This window comes from Colossoma macropomum, unplaced genomic scaffold, assembly GCF_904425465.1.
Source record: "Colossoma macropomum unplaced genomic scaffold, Colossoma_macropomum, whole genome shotgun sequence".
NCBI classification, from domain to species: domain Eukaryota; kingdom Metazoa; phylum Chordata; class Actinopteri; order Characiformes; family Serrasalmidae; genus Colossoma; species Colossoma macropomum.
This window is the reverse complement of record NW_023494784.1, coordinates 32,637,609-32,654,397: the sequence shown is the minus strand read 5'-3', so window position 1 is coordinate 32,654,397 and position 16,789 is coordinate 32,637,609.

Here is a 16,789-nt window from a genome sequence, read left to right as displayed (position 1 = left end):
AGACAATCATGTCACAAAACTGTACCAAATGTTTTGGTAGTGACTGTTTTGGTAGTGACAATATTAGATCATTTTGAGCATAACTCCAAAGCGCAAGGTAGTTCATAAGTAGTGAACATAGCTTTGAACAGTTGTACACACATAAAATCATATTTTTTTTCAATTAAAACACAAAAAGCTTACTTAATTGCGGAAAATATGTTTTGGTAGTGACGGTTCTTGAGGTTACACACTGATTTTGAGACTTTGGGATACAATCAAACTTCAAGACATTTCACATATGAAAACAATTGGATCGAACTGCTCCTTATGTGGCCATGAGGGACAGGGATGCAGTCTCACCTCCTGCTCTAAAATGCAGGGGTGTGGCTAAATTAAGGTTCTGACTATGGACCAAAACTTGTGTAAAACTTGTGTTTCAGCAGTGATGTGAAAACATGTGACAGCATTTTCTAAATAAGGTTTTTTATTTAAAAAATAAACTCATGATGAATAGTAACCTTTAGCTTCACTTTAAGAGAAAAAAAACAATTTAAGTTGAAAGTACCCTATAAATTATGATATTGTATATATTTAGCTTATATTGCTATCTCAATAAATGCCTTGGGTTTAAATAGATCATGGCAAAATTCATCTGAATAATTAAATAGCTACAAAAATACATGAAGTAGGCTCCCTCTAAGCAGGATGTTGCATAAGGCCTCCAAATATTCAGCACAGCCTGAACATAACTACATAACTTACATATTTGTCTCATAATAGTTACTGAACAATACATAATAGCTACTGAATAAAAATATTTAGATCTAAATAATATGCCTGGGGGGGCTTCAAGCAGTTAAAACAAATACGCATTTACATTCTTGCCAAAGACGGGGTCAGAATTCAACTCTTTTTTCATAGTTAACCATAATTTCTTCTTGCTGTGCTGCCTTCTTTCCATCTTTTTCCGCTACACTTCATGATGTTCAAAGGCTTGGCACAGGCTAAAGCAGCGGCATGCTGTAGATCACCTGCTCTCTTAGCAGCCGCTGCCTGAAACAGAGCATGTTCTCTGCGTGACCAGCAGAAGCACGAGTCTAGTGAGGCAGATTATGTATCCACTCAAAATGCCCATCAGTGGCAGACCACAGGCATTCGGTGCCCCTAGAGAGCGACCCATTCACAGGAAATGAGCGGGCTGTGAAAATGTGTGAAAGCACAAATGTCTGGGTTGTGTTTCATCAGACGTTTCCAATATAAACCCAAGATTCTTAATCCTTTCGACAGATCTGCTTTGCTTGCATTGCTGCCTATGCTTCCAGCCCTGTCACCGTGAGCAAGGCCGAAGTGAGTTCACAAAGCGAACTGATCTCTTTCGCAGCCTTTAACAGCAGATAATCTAAAAAGATAGAAAAGGTCAGAGGTTGATGTGAACTGTTTGTGAGATTTTGAGTGATGAAAAACATGATATTTTCTTCATTGGAATGAGTATTTTGCTTGGCTTGATCAAAGAATCAAAGAATTTGACATGAAAAAAACAGTTAAACTGACCAAATGAAGTACACAATGAGGATGAAAGAAAAAGCATTATTCTACAGTGGCTTTAGCTTCATCAAAGCTGGCTGTGTCATTGAGAACAGGCAGTATAAACCTATACTGAAAATTAAAAATTGCATTTTGTAAAAACATGGCTCAGGCCCAGATATGCAGAGTGGAAATAAAAATTCTTGGGGGGGGGGCAAAGCAAGGCAAAACACTCCAGCTTTTAAACTAGTTTATGGTGATTTTATGTTAAATTATGAAGAACTGAACACTGACTGTAAAGAACAAATAAACTATAAAGACCCCAAATAAAACTCATGCAAGACAGTGATTATGGAGAGATGTTCAATTACAAACATTTGACACTAACTAAATGACAGGTGTGTGCACAGAACTTTTTATCCAAAACTTTGTCTCAAAATGTGAGAGATGTGATTTTGCTGGTAATTGCCAGAGAGATGGACTGTTAAATGGAGTTGTTATGTCACAACTAAAAAATGTTGCATTATTAATTCTAATGATGATGAGACAACTGAACATCATTCATTTCCCAAGAACAACAGACATTTGGAAGAAACTGATGTACATTGGCCTGAATTTTAATCTCAATGTTAAAAGTACAATGTCTGGAATTTCATGAGACTTTCTTCAAAAATGTTTATTATGTTAATTTTATGGGTTCATTGTTTGCCTTGTAAGCACTAAGATGTGGAAGATGCACTGCAAAATGGTAATTGAACAATGTGAAATACCTGTTGAAACAGTTTTTAAGCAAATACTGTGTGAACTTAAAAGAGTGAGAACAATGGTCACTCTTAACAAAAAAGTTCCCCTGGACTCTGCTGAACTTTTTATCAAAGTCTCATTATTTCAAATTTTGTATTTTGTACAGGGAGGTTCACTCAAAAGAGGCCCTGAATATTCTGTTGTAACTTCCATTAGGATGAAGCAATCTGAACCAAAAGAATACGCTACATACCTTGATGTATGTGTAATCAATTGCATTACATGCGATGTTGGAAGTGATCTCCGTTTTCTGCCAGACACAGGGGGGTACAGGGGATGCACCCAGAAGTTGCAAACGGAGGTTTGAAGATGTACACATTATCTAAGCTGCTTATCCCTCTGTGTCATGGGAGGTGCTGGAGCCTATCCCAGTAGTTATGGGCAGAAGGCAAGAAACACCCTAGACAGGTCGCTAGTCCATCATAGGGCAGACACACAGACATACACATTCACACACTTCTCATAGCACCGTTTGAGAACATCTGCTCCTACACAATGGTTCTTGACAACATATAGAGAAAAAGTTGCCAGAAAACCTCACCTCCATGCCACCCACCATCCTAATAAGATTGGTACCTGTGCAAATTGTTACAAGATTTGCCTCGATCAAGCGTCCTGCTCACCAGACCAGTTCAACCACCATGGGCCCACCTAGATATCCATTCACACTCCTGCTGATATTGGTGTCTGAGTGAGCTCACAAGAACTATTCAATGCTAGATATTGTTCACCTGCCTTATACTGCTGAGTTCTTCACATATTCATACTAACATGTTATCATGATAGGCTTCTAATGGTACTCACTGGCTTTCATGGATTTGATTCTCATTCTCACACTGCTAGGCCTCTAATAGTAGTAATCTAAATACCTCTGTCCAATTCCTGACTATCCAACTAAAACCATATCAGGTTTAATGCCACATGCAGTCCAAAGAGGTTTCTACTGTTACAGATTGCTAGCCAGGTATAGCATGCTCTAAAAAAAGCTTAGTTTAGTATGTGCAGCAATTTTTGAAAGGCTTAAAACCCTTGATCATATGGAATCTGAAATATGGTGAGAAAAAAGTTTTAAGACAGTTTTAAGACAATGCTTAAAAGATGCTGTTTCCACTGCTCTCCTGTACACATAGTGTTGTTAGACAGGGCTGGGGTTTTTGATTATGTTGTAGCATTTCTTTTATGTTTAATTAAAAGAAATAAAGAAAATAATAATTAATTTATACTGTGGTACAAAAGAGCAAATGAACAATAATAATAAAACAATCTGGTTTTAGACTCTTTCCATTCAATTATTCAGGTGCAACACATCTTGAACTTCTGGTATTCTTTTAAAATATTTGAATATTCAAGACAATATTCACTAGAATATATGAAAATGAAAATATTCAAGAGTTGTAGCACTATGTCCATGTAATAGCACAACTTACTAATGAGACTAGAGCTAGGAGTCAGGAGGCCTGGAGCTGTGAGGGTAACATAATGATGGTAATGTTAAAGGTGCCATAGAATGGAAAATGGTAAAACGTGCCAATTCCAAAATTCTAAACTGTTACATAACAGTCTTGATTCATTAATATTTATGTCTTCAAAATAAACAAGAACCGAACAACAGCAATGAAAATGGAGGTGATATGCAGAAATGTAGTGTTGTAGGCTGTGAAGGGGATGTTGGCAAGGAATCGAACTGTCAATGGGCGTAGCTGATGTTCGTCAACAAGGCTGAAGTTGTCCTCCTATTGCCAACTTCTAAAATCGAATGTTTCGTTCCACTGTAAATGCTACAGCTTGTACAGGACCTCGGATAACTTTAATTCAAAGTTGTTAGTTTGGTCTGCACATCACTCCAGACAGTTTCTCAACGTTTGACAGATGGAAGGGCAGTTCCAACTTTATTAGCAACCCCAACCACAACCTGTAAGTAGCAGCCATGCTGTGTGATTTATTCCACTTTTTGACAGTTGAAAAGTTGACAGTTTCATAGTGAGCTAACAATTTTAATTTACTTTGTGTTGCTGTCCAGATTAAAAGCAAGTGGCTAGCATAGGTAATTTTAGCTACTAGCAAGCTCCAAGGAACTAGCATAGCTTACTATATAGTATGACAATCTAGCTTATTTACGCAGAGGTTCATTTTATTTTCCAGCCAGTGTCTATTCAACTTGTTGCTTCTGTATGAGCCATTGCAGTGTTTAGCTGTAAACCAGCAAATCAGAGCAGAGCTCATCAAATTATTCATGATTCCCCCCAAAAAAAGGAAAACATCTTGTTTCATTCTAGGGCCAAATCACAGGGTTGGAAATGGGCATGTAAAAACCACATCTGGGCATTTTTTGCCCTGACCAAAGTCACATTCCTTCTATGTAGACATCAGAGAACAATTTAAAATGCTGAAAAAATGCATTCTATTGCATCTTTAACAGAATGCAGCTGATATTGTCCAACTACACAGTGAGCATCATCATATTTTTGCATTGTGAAGTATTGTCTCACAGTGTATTGATACAGCCTTCCTACAGATGCTAACCCTTGTGTTGCTGTAAGGTAAAGCGCAATTTAGTGGCAATAACTATGCCATGCATGGACTGAAACCCCCTGTCAGTAATTGAACTGATCAAAAAGTTTATCTCTTGGGCAGTAACAAGCACCCAGGGGATGTTCAGTAAGATACAGAGGATGGAAGGAAGGATATGCTTTACAGCAGCCTGCCAGGTACCTGAATTTAAAAAATGCATTGCAGGATGGAGTAGTTTCCCTTCCTGGACTGTTGAGTAGGGAGTCACGGTTCTCAACTGTCTGTATAGCTGGCTGACTAGATCCTGGAGGAATGCAGAATGCTTCCTGTCCCTCCTCTCTCTGTCCTTACCTTTGCTCTCTATCTCATGTTGTTCTCCCAAAAAGTCACTTTTCTGCTTGTTGTTGTGACCCAGTTTAGCTGCTCAATCCAGGTGAGCTTAACCATGTGAATGTGCATCAGCCCTCAGCCCCAACCGCCCCCCTCCTGAATGTCATTTCAATAGTAGGCTTTGCCTTTGACTGTGTGCTGCTGGAGGCAGCAGTGATAGGTTGATGCTCGATATGTCACCGAGGCTGCTGTCCTAGTGATCTCTCTCACCATCCGTTAGCCTCCTACCACCACTCTGATCTTCTCGCCCAGCTTTGCAACCCATCTGTCTGGCACACAGAAGGCCCTGCTCAGCGCCTTACTACAACACAGCAGCGGGTCAGGCTCTGAAACACATCAGCACGACTACTGCACTCTCTTCCAGCGTCCTCGCCCACGTGCTGGTTTCAAAGTGTCTGAACCAGGCCATTCATGAAAGAAACCAATGGAGGTTTGCAACAAGACAGCCGGTTTGCTACCTTCCAGCTGTCTTCTGAGTAGAACTGTGGTTCCAAAATAAGTACCACAGATCTGATAGTCAGTGGTGGGTAGAGTAGCCTACGTCAACAATCAAGCAGAAAAAATCATATTTAAGTAACATAATGGCATGTGTAAAAGTGAAAGTACCTCCCCAAAAAACAACGGGAGTAGAAGCACAAAGGCATCAGGTAAAAAAAAAAGCACTGAAGTACTAAGTTACTTTTAGAACTTGTCAGTAAAACCAGCACCTATCAGTATAGGAATTGAAGTTTGTTAGGCTCTATTGTTCTTTTTTGGGATTCCTTTGGCCTAAAATAAAATGCTAAACCCAAAATCACAGATGTGACTAATCACAAACAGTATAGATGTTGTGACCTACAAAACATAATGAAATTAAACATAATTAGTAACTAAATTTATAAATCTTAAGCAAAAGTACTTGAGTAAAAGTAACTAGTTACTAACCACCTAATATAGCAAAAGTCAGAGACTACCTTCCATTTATTTCATTTTTAGTCAAAAAGGCCTTTAAGTACAAGTTATTTATTTTTAGGCGAAATTTTTTTAGATAAAAGATAATTCACTTGCATAAGGAACGACAAAGTTAAAAGAAAATAAGTAAAAAAACAGGACTTTCCAAGAACCTTTCCAAGAGTAGAGTTCAAAAATGATAGGAATGAATGGGACTGAATGGGACTCTTAATAACAGTACGATCTCTGGTAGACCACCGTAATTGTCACAGTGAAAAAAAAAACAGCACTTAAAGCTTCCATCTTCGAGAGAGAGGAGAAAATCAAGCTCCACTCTTGCTTCAGAGAAAAATCCACAGGTGTTTCTGTCCATCCTTCCACTGTGAGAAGACAATTCAACGCTAAGGATCGGAAAGTTTAGTTGTCAAGAAACACAAAAACAAGAACAATGGACCGATCACCCCAAAGTCCAGACCTCAGTATCATGTGTTTGAGATTATGTGGATTGTGAGAAGCAGAAAATGCAACCAACTTCTGGACTTTGGAGGTGTGGAAAAATATCCCTGAAGAATTTATTTGAAAAACTAATAGCAGATCTCCTAAAAAGAATGGAAGCTGTAATGAAGGTAAAGAGTGAACACACTAAATAAGGGGAAAATTAATATTGCATCATTTAGTATTTTCTAAATATATCTTTTCTGCTCTTTTGCCTGACTTTAAAACCTAAATAACTTGTGCTTAATGTCCATGTTGACTACAAAATAAATAAATGAAGGATGGTCACTTTTGCGCTGTAGCTGGTGTTTCATCATTTTGGTCCATGCATCCCATTTTAACTTTGAGCACCTGTCCCTCTAAGGGTCTCTGCACAGCCTTGCATGACAGCATGATCATTATAATGAACATGCCATTGCTTGATATTACCTAAATATAAATTATATTACCTAAACATATAGTTAGTAAAACATTTGTGACAGTAAAAAATCTATGCTGTCACCACTGCCACCAGAATTAGATCCAGCTAAGCTTAAAGTTAGCTGCGTTGTGATAAAGATCCCTGCATCCAGAATGCTAATTGGGTTATCTGTAATGTAAACTTAATTGTACCCCAAAGAGCATTCAGTCATCAGCAATACACAAAATAGCCATTTATTAATTTACTTAATTTAGACAGTTCATGGTAGTTAGTCACTGTTATTAATTAGTTTTTAATTCCACATCAAATCAGCTATCAAGATCGGTGGCCCACAAAAAGTCCTGCTTAGGGTTCCTAAAAGGCTAGAACCAGCCCTGGTGTGTAGTGTTGATGGAAGCTAATTGGTGAGATACGTTTTCAAGACTCTTTCTGTGAGTAATGGGTGTACAATTGTGTCAATATCGATATGAGCAGCTCATTAAAGCTTTTAGAGGGGCATTCGCATGGGCCCCCTAGTAGTTACGCAATTGCATCCAATATCATTTATACAGAGTGTTTATCTATAGTTTGAAGGAGATCCAAAGCAAAGGCATGGGGAAAGCAGAGAATTGCCCTTGCCCTAATTGAACACAGTGGGAAAAGTAAGCAATTGGCCAGATTGACTTTTTATATGTCATTGCAAGGTTGGTTTGTGTGGCAGACTGCAAGCACAGTAAACAAGAAATTGAATATTTTTCAGTCTTTTCTTACCACTAATTTTATGGTCCTAATTGCACAGCATGTCAGAGCTCTGCTCTCGTTTATATAAAAGAGTATATATTCCAAACCTCACTGAGGTGTGAAACTACTATATGTCACTATTCACATAAGGAATAAAACACTTGTGTCGTAACAGACACTATAAAACAACATCCGTCATCTTAATGACAAACAGAGGATATGGTGTAATGACTGAACGTTACAATGACATTTGGTTGTGTTTTGCCCAAAGCAATTGCAAAGACAGTCTCTAAATAGCTTTAGCACAGTCTGAGTAAAATGCCATGCTCAGCTTGGAGTAAACCGCATGACCTTTTGATTTACAGCCAAGTTCTTTGACCAGTGGACAAACACAGCTCCACACGAGTGTGCCATAGTAAGGGAGAAGGGAAAATGCATCAAGTATTATTTTTTTCATGGTTGTGTGTTTGAACACAAAAAAGCATATGGAAATCTTAACTGCAATCTAAAAGGGCAAGTAAACTACTGATCAGCTTCAACTCTTATGAATCAAAAAAGCCAGAACAAACTCTCTCATGTCACGCTGCACTTTAGTCTTTACCCATTTTCAAACCAGCTACAGTAAAGGATGCATTAGCAGAGTGGCAGTACAAGCTTTTGCCCATGACCTATTCGTCAAGATCTTACAGCAGTGCATCCTCTCTGATGTCTGTGTGCCATCTTGTTGCTTTGCCTCCAGGAAAAGAATGTGCACAAGCAAATCATATTTGATCATATTCATGATAAAATGATGAAAGTCTAAACAAAACAATGGATTTTCCTTCATCTCCGTTTCTTGAATGTGCTCTTTGTGATCAAATCTGATCATGCGCATCTGACAAATGAGGCCTACAGCAGGTGTAGGCCTACAGACTGAGAAGTAAGGTGCAGAAAATGTGAATTTAGTGAGATTAATGGCTTAAAGATTGTCAGATTACGTGTTGCTCTGACCGAGACCACTCCACCTACTCCACTCTATTCCAGAGATGTGGCTCCAGCACTGCAGGACCCTTCTCCAAGGTAAAGTTTGGCACAGTCCATTAAAATGGAAAAACAATCACGAGGTGGTTGGTTATGGGGTGCAGAGCATTTACAGCGGACCATGGAGCAAAGCACTAAAGAAGACTCATTCTTCCCATCTGATGCAAGAGATTTCCTGGAAAGGGTATGCTGTGGACATGGCTGGACAGTGAACTCCTGACAACCATGAAGAATATGGAGAATACTGCAGGCTATTTCCATTTATAAAAATGCCCTGAACAAAAAAGAAATAAAAACATGCACAATAAATCCAGCAATGGCATGACTCAAATGACAGCCTGAACTATCAATTTAAGAAAGCAATAAAGTGTAACAATAGCCATAAAATTTCTGGCAAAGCCCAGCATGGACATTGGGTTAGGTTATTCATCCCACCTGGACAGCAACAACTGCATGCCTTGAATGACAACTGTCATTAGGAAAGAATGGCCAACTCTTCTGGCTTTGCATTTACATTCCAGTCACAATAAACTGGCTGGATTAAGTTTCTTTTTTCACATGAGGCAGACTATTATGAGGCCAGGAGGGATTCAGGTGCTGAATACTGAAATGTTGACAAATCATCATGAAGCACGCTTGGATGGAGGTTTTTTTCCATTCTTAGGGAAAGCATTAAAAATTCATGCCTTTATTCACAGAGATCTTTTCACTTGGACTGAAAGTGATACGCAGTGCAGGTTGATATGGGAGATAACTAGGCAGTTCACTGTTTACTGTGCAATACAATACATAGTAGTGTTAAGATAGGAATAAATAAGTAATTTAATGCTTACCAAGAACAGAGGCTATGCCAGGATCTAACCTCCTGATATTCTATTTGTGCTGCTGTCTAATTGTATCTGTAATACAACTTGTGCTACAGTGTTTAAAAAATATGGTGCCAAAAAGCACATACAAAAACAGACATTGTTCATAAAAATCTTCAATTCTGGATGTTGAAATAAGTTTATTACAATTATCATATATTCATTTTTTTGCAAGAATTCATTATGCACTAAATAGCATGTTTGTATCTTGGCAAATAAGTAAGTGTATCTGCAGTATATTCTTGTAAAGTATTAAGGAAGTCTTGTCTTTAACCTATACCTGCAGATACAGCCCAATACATTCTCACAACAGCCTTTACTCATCAGAGCTGCTTAGAATAGAGAATGCATTTCACTGATCTGCATGACGTACAAACCGCTCCACACCTGACTGAGAAAACTGTTGTACAATGACAAAACAAGCAGTGATTTGAATGTATAGTTGCAGCATTTGTGTATATCACAAAAAGCATGATGATTGCTATGTGCACAATTATTATTATCATTGTTTTTTCTATTTTTACTATTTTTGTAGTAATTTGTTATTAATGTTATTGCTGATGTTATTGATGAAATTGATCATTTTTATGATATAATCACAGTTAAGCGTTTTTCAATCTTGTGCTCAAATTTAAATGCACTTCTACTAAATGTGAGTTTGATCATATACATTCACCAATGATGAAATTTAATAACAAAATTGTTGGTGAAATTTGGCTGCGCTCATTTTAGGTTGGCTTTACACAGAGAAACTTTCATGCAAGTTTTGTTGCTTGAAACTTACAATTAAACTGCACTTGAGCTGCACAATTTAGTCATCCAACTCATTTGAAATCAGCCAAAACAGCTGCAAGTGTCTCAACATTGTGAAACAAGTTTAATAAAACAGCAAATCAAACTACCAATATTGTTTCACGTGATCATGTCGAACAACATAATTTCAAACCATTGATTTCATTGGATAAATGGAAAATAAAACAGAAGATGAACACAGCAACCCCCAACCGACTGACCCAAGGTTGGTAGTTTTTCATCTTGTCAGTTAGTTATCTGTGCCAAGACAACAAATTTGAGTTTCTCAAAGCAAACATTTCTATATTCAGCTGCATTACCAGCAATTACATTAACAGCTGTTGAAGGAGGTTGACCAGATGTCCCCGTTTTCTGGTGACAGTCCACGTTTTTGGTGGCCTGTCCCTGGCTGGAGCTGTCCCCAGAAATGTCCCCGTTTATAACAGTGGAAAGTCCTAAGAAAGACCTGCAGCAGGGCAGACGGGCGAACGTCTCACATTGTGCTTGTTTTGGCAAACAGAGTAAAAAGAAATGTGCAGCTCTGCCTCTCGTCCTCCTTGAAAAACGCTGCTGGGAGAGAAGGTATTTGCTCAGCCCTGTGATTTTGGCTCAAATGATGTCTTACATATTTCACGTTTCAAAATAAAACCAATAAAACTAAAAAAATAAAACTTGAAAAGTTCATTCAATCATATAAGCATTTAATCATGCACTGGCAATGTTTTTTTGCAGTTAAAATATTGTTGTATGTATTTTCAGAGCATTTTTACTCACTGTTAGGCCTGAGTTGTGTTAAGGTGGAATGCTAATTATATGAGAGTAGGGATGCTAGCTGGTCACAAAGAATTCCCTCATTTTTTACTTAATATGACGAGATTAAACCTGATTAAACTGACAGTCTGTGATGATATGTGGTTGTTTTTAGAGCTGCGCTGGAACTTTAATTCCCAATTTGATGATTAGGTTTGGTTTTAATAGCTTATGTAACGTAACAGCTCTGTTGTAATGAGAGTTTGGTTAAACAATGTGGTGTTTAACAGCACAGCTAAAAGAGACAGAAAAGCCCAGTGAAGCCTGTTTATTCCTCCTGTCTCCTCTTTATGCAGGTATGTTGAGTTATACTGCTGTCAAAAATATAAGAATTTCGTACTGTTCGGTAATGGGAAGCATGTATATTGTCACATCAGCAGAGAGTAAAACGGGGGGGGGGAGCATAATCTGCTTCGAGAGAGTGCTCTTTATTGAACATACCGACAGAAAGACATATACAGAACACTGAACCCACAGGGGAGGTCACCACTACCCACACACTTCATCCTAACAGTGACCCCCCACTACCCTCCCACTACCAGTGCTCTTTATGTAGCCAGAGAAAATGAATGCCCCTTACATTAAGCTGATCTACTGGCGTCATAACTTCAATCATCATCCAACTCTACACAATGCAGAAGTAAACCCTTTACAAATTGGTATAAAATTTTTATCAGTCGGCCTTCACCTTAGTTTATTACAGTACAACAGTTACCATGGTCAAAATACATGAAACCAGTAGTCTATAACCATAATGGCTACCTAGACATTATTTTAAAAAGCTTAACATACATGCAACAGATAAAAAGTCAAATATATTGTAAAGAACTATAGACAGTTGAATAAAACAAAGATACATGGACACAGAAAAAACGACAGCAATGACAGCTGGAACAAGCATATGAAGATCATAATCCTGCAAATATGTCAATTAAACTTTGTGATGACTTTACAGCAAGAAAAATATGGTGTATCAAAAACTATGAACTGTTAATTTATCTATCTTGGAGTGTAACTGAATGCATTGCCTGCAGCTTTGATTGTTTTTGAATTGCTTCGCGTGACTGTCAAGTTGTACTGAAACTTTGTTGCAGGCAACTCACAAATGCAACTAGATGCATGAAGGTTTTGCCGATTAAAGCTAGCCTTTTGATCAGATTTGACCATACGCAACACTGATAAATGAGGGCCACTGGCACGAACAGCCTTTCTAGCAATAACAGAAGTGTACGACCACACAAAAGGGAAACACCCAATGCAGCACAGAGATTAGCAGCATCAGTGAGATGAAGGTGATGCTGTTGCAGGAGCACTAATTGGTTTTCTTCATTATATTAGACTCATAATTAGTGTTCCTTTTCAGAGAATTTCCAATCAGGATAAACAGAAAGTCTTTGAAGTCCCTCTCCTGTAGTTTCGTGGCATTTTTAGCTGTGCCTCTGGGCATTTCCAGCGTAGACTGAACATGACTAAACCAGCCCGGGGGTCATCTGAAAGCACATCAACCGTAATGAAAAATCTCTTTCCCAGATACTGAGAGAATTGGCCCAGTTCAATCATGTACAGCGACACTGCCAGACACCACGCCACAGATTAGTTAGCAGCTGTGTACTGTATTGATGAACTGTCTTTCAAGTGGGTCACTGATCAACGATCGAAATAGTCTGCACTGGGAGTCAAAACACACAAACACTCAGTTCAGCTCTGCAGCTTTGGGCCAAAAATACATACCACAGCACTGCTCTTTTGTTTGGCATTGGATTCTTAGAATTACATCCAAATGGACAGCTCAATAACTGGACCATACACACATGTAACAGCATTGTCAGCCTAATGATTAATTGCCACTGGATTTAGCATAGTGAATTAGGCCATTATCCATCCTGTGCAATCAAAATCTGGAAGGTGTTCAAATGTCTTGTACTTAATGTAGAAGGAAACATCCTATATGAACATTTGTACATTATGCACTATTATTAATGCAAAGTGAATCAATTTGGCACAAATTCGGCCGGATAAGGTCATTTCCAAAGAGTACAACAATGACTCAGTTTAAGAGAGAGTGATACGCAGCTATCTGTGTGTTTGAGTGTATGCAAGTGTGTGCAGAAGACATGGCACTGAGGGATGAGGCAGAAACTGTTGCTATTTATATCCTCCTTAGTAGCCATGGGGAACAGTCACCATCTGCATGGAGTGCACTGAGGTGCTGGCATTACCAAGCACAGCCTATGATAGGACAAATATCAGCCCAAATTAGCAATGAGGCTAATGAGCAGAAAACAAAGGGCTGCACAATTAGAACATAAACGATAACTGCGATTACTTAAACGGATACTTTTATTTTGATCGTTAACTGTGAAATTTCTGTAACATTTTAGTGAAGGGCAGCATTCATAAGGCTACATGATACACACATAACCTACACAAGCCTTTTACACCTTATTCCAACAAGCATTGTTCCCAAAGACTGTTTTTGTCAATTTCAGTGTCATTTAATCTCAGTAAATGTATGACAATGGACACTTGTTGGAATAAGCCTTTATGAGTGTCTATGTAGGTTCATGTCAGTTGTCAGAAAAGGCTTATATAGGTGTTGTGTAGCTATATGAACACCGTCTTTAAGTGTAACTAAAATTTGTAAAACAAATCATTACACGTATTATTCAGTCAGATCGTGAAAATTCAGAAAAGCCTAATGATTTTTGTGAAATAAAAAATTACATCTAATTTATTTGTTCATTTGTATGTAATAGAATTATCATGCTTGCTGTATGTAAACTCTGCTAGTGTTACAGTCCTTCTCTCATGTCAAATTCTTGAAATGTTAAATGGAAATTTCCCAGGAAGATACAGCCAAGTGAGCTCTCCCATTGGCTGAGACTTCGGCGGCTGGCCTGAAGGCCTAACACATCAGAATAACCATCAATATAATTAGAATGTGACAGTGTAATCAACCATGTGGGACCAATTTAGTAAGAAAAATGTTACTCTAGACCATCTGGAAGTCCAAGATGCATCACATAAATCTGATCCAAAATCTGTCCTCTAATTTACGACTCCTCTGTGAATACCAGCCCAGGTTTCAGTTAGATGTTAGAAATAAAAAACAGCAGTGGCAGCTCTGCGCCAGGGCTCTTTACTGTAGTTGTAAAGATGTAAATAAAGATCTAATAAAGATCTTTATTGGAGCAATAAAAATGTGTTATTCTTGTCAAAAACTTGTTATATCCACAAATGGATATACAGCATTTTGGAATGAAACTACTATGTTAACAAGTCTGTTACAAGCTTCAAGTCCCATAATAGCACTAGCAGAAATTAGCATTATTGTAGTTTTTGGTCCGATTGGTCAGATCACTGGAAGTGGAAATTTTTGTGGCTATGCTGCATTGTTAATTGCAGCCTTTCACAACTAACTAATTGCACAATTTCTAAATTGCAATTTCAGTTAATGTATGACTAATGGAGAACCCTAGCAAAGCACACACAGAGCCAGTACAGCACTAAATTTTAGCAGAAGGCCCATTAAAAATGCACAGTCGTTTCATGAGCTACTGATGTATATTTAAGGATCGTTAGCATCCCTTTCCCTCTGAATTTTGTAGCATCAGCGTCCATTTACTCTATGAGTTCCCTGCAATGCGCTAGCTGCAGAGCTACAACACATCTACTGCTGGACCCTTCGTTTTACGCATGGGCTATTTATACAGCAGCTGCTATTAATAGCACTGTCCCCACGGCACACGGCAGCCCTCAGCTCCCCTACTGCAGACCTGCGGCATACTCTGTTCACACACACATACACCGCCGCAGTGCTGTCTACTCCGAGAAACGAGGGAGAGGAGAAAGGACAAAAGTGAGAGAGGGAGGGAAGGAATGGAGAGAAGAAGGAAAGGAGAGGATGAGAAAGAACGTGCGAGACAGAGTCAGAAAATTATATACTGCAGGACGCAGCATCAGTCTATTTGACTAGAATCTCTCACATTTTTTTAATCTCTAGAGGGAAATGATGTAAAATATCCTACTGAGAGCACTTCATTAACCACAGGCCTCGGAGCACAGCTTCTTCCTCAGTAGATCACTCAGGGTTGGCCACGCTTCTCTATCTCCTCAATCTATCCCCTGAGGGAATGAGGTTACCTGTATTTGTAAGCACTACCACTTCTGCTCTCTGCAGGAACTGCTGCTTAGGACCTCCTGCATCAATAACAAACAAACCACCAGAGCAAAGAGCCAAGACTTGCACACCCTTACGCTGGCATGTCCGGTCTGGCATTTAACAGCCAGTAAGACACAAAGCATGAACATCAAAAAAAACATCATGGCCAGAAAATTCTAAAGTTCACTTTAAAAATTATTATTGGTTTTTATTCTTGCCACATTTACTGAAGAGCGAAGTGTGTGGACCTGCTACAGTACTGTGCAAAAGTCAGAGACCACACTTCATTTATTCAATTCCCAGTCAAAACTGCCATTAAGTACAAGTCATTTCTCAGGAGGTACTGTTGAGGAGATTAAACACAAGTTCTACAATTAACTTGCGTAAGAAAGAGGAAAGTCAAAAGAAAATAGGTGGAAAAAAGAGATAGAGTTCTAAAAGTTATTAAAAGATAAAGAGAAAATAAGACTCCTATTCAGAGTCCAGATCTCAACATCACTGACTTGTAAAAAAAAATATTTCTGCATATTTCTCTGAAAAACTGAAAGCAAGTCTACCAAAAAGAATGGAAAGGCAACTGCTGAAAATCTTTAATGTTATATTTAGTTGTTGAGGCTTCTGAAATTCTGTTTTCTTTTGTTTTATTTTTTTTGAAGCTGAAAAGTTAATTTGTACTTAATGGCCATTTTGACTGGAAATTAAATAAATAAAAGGGTGGTCTCTGACTTTTGCACATCACTGTACATGCCAAATGACATCACTTGCTGGAGCCTCATACTGTTATTAATAACAATCATCATCATTATAAGGTGTGTTAGCATTTTTATTTTTATTTTTCAGTTAATGAAGATTCTCCATTGAAAATATTTTAGTGTAGAACTAGGCTTAATTCATGCCTGAGAAACGAGACAATTAACATGCAGGACTTTGATGTAGAATAGGAGGGTCTCTGTGCTGATGGAGGCATTAGCATCAAAGTAGCACCTTCCAGGATCAGAACTTCACTAATGCACCTCTCTAAGTCTCAAAATAGTTTAGCTTTCGTACAAGCTATCGATCTCTTTTTATTTAGAAACTAGAAACACATACGACACAATTCACCTATGTTTCTGGGGCAAACCGGACTTTCTCACCATTTTGGTGGTTGTCTGATAAAAACTCTTTTCAGTGGCTTAAGTCTTAATTCATGTCCAAGAAAACGGTCTTAAACAAAGACCAAAGGTGTTGCACTACTGATTAAAGAACCTGAGTACAGTATATAACTGTGGTCACCAAGCCTCTTTCTGGAGATCCACTTTTCTGCAGAGTTTAGTTCCAGTCTGCAATTAACATGCTGTCCCCCTTAGCATCTGATCTTAGCTG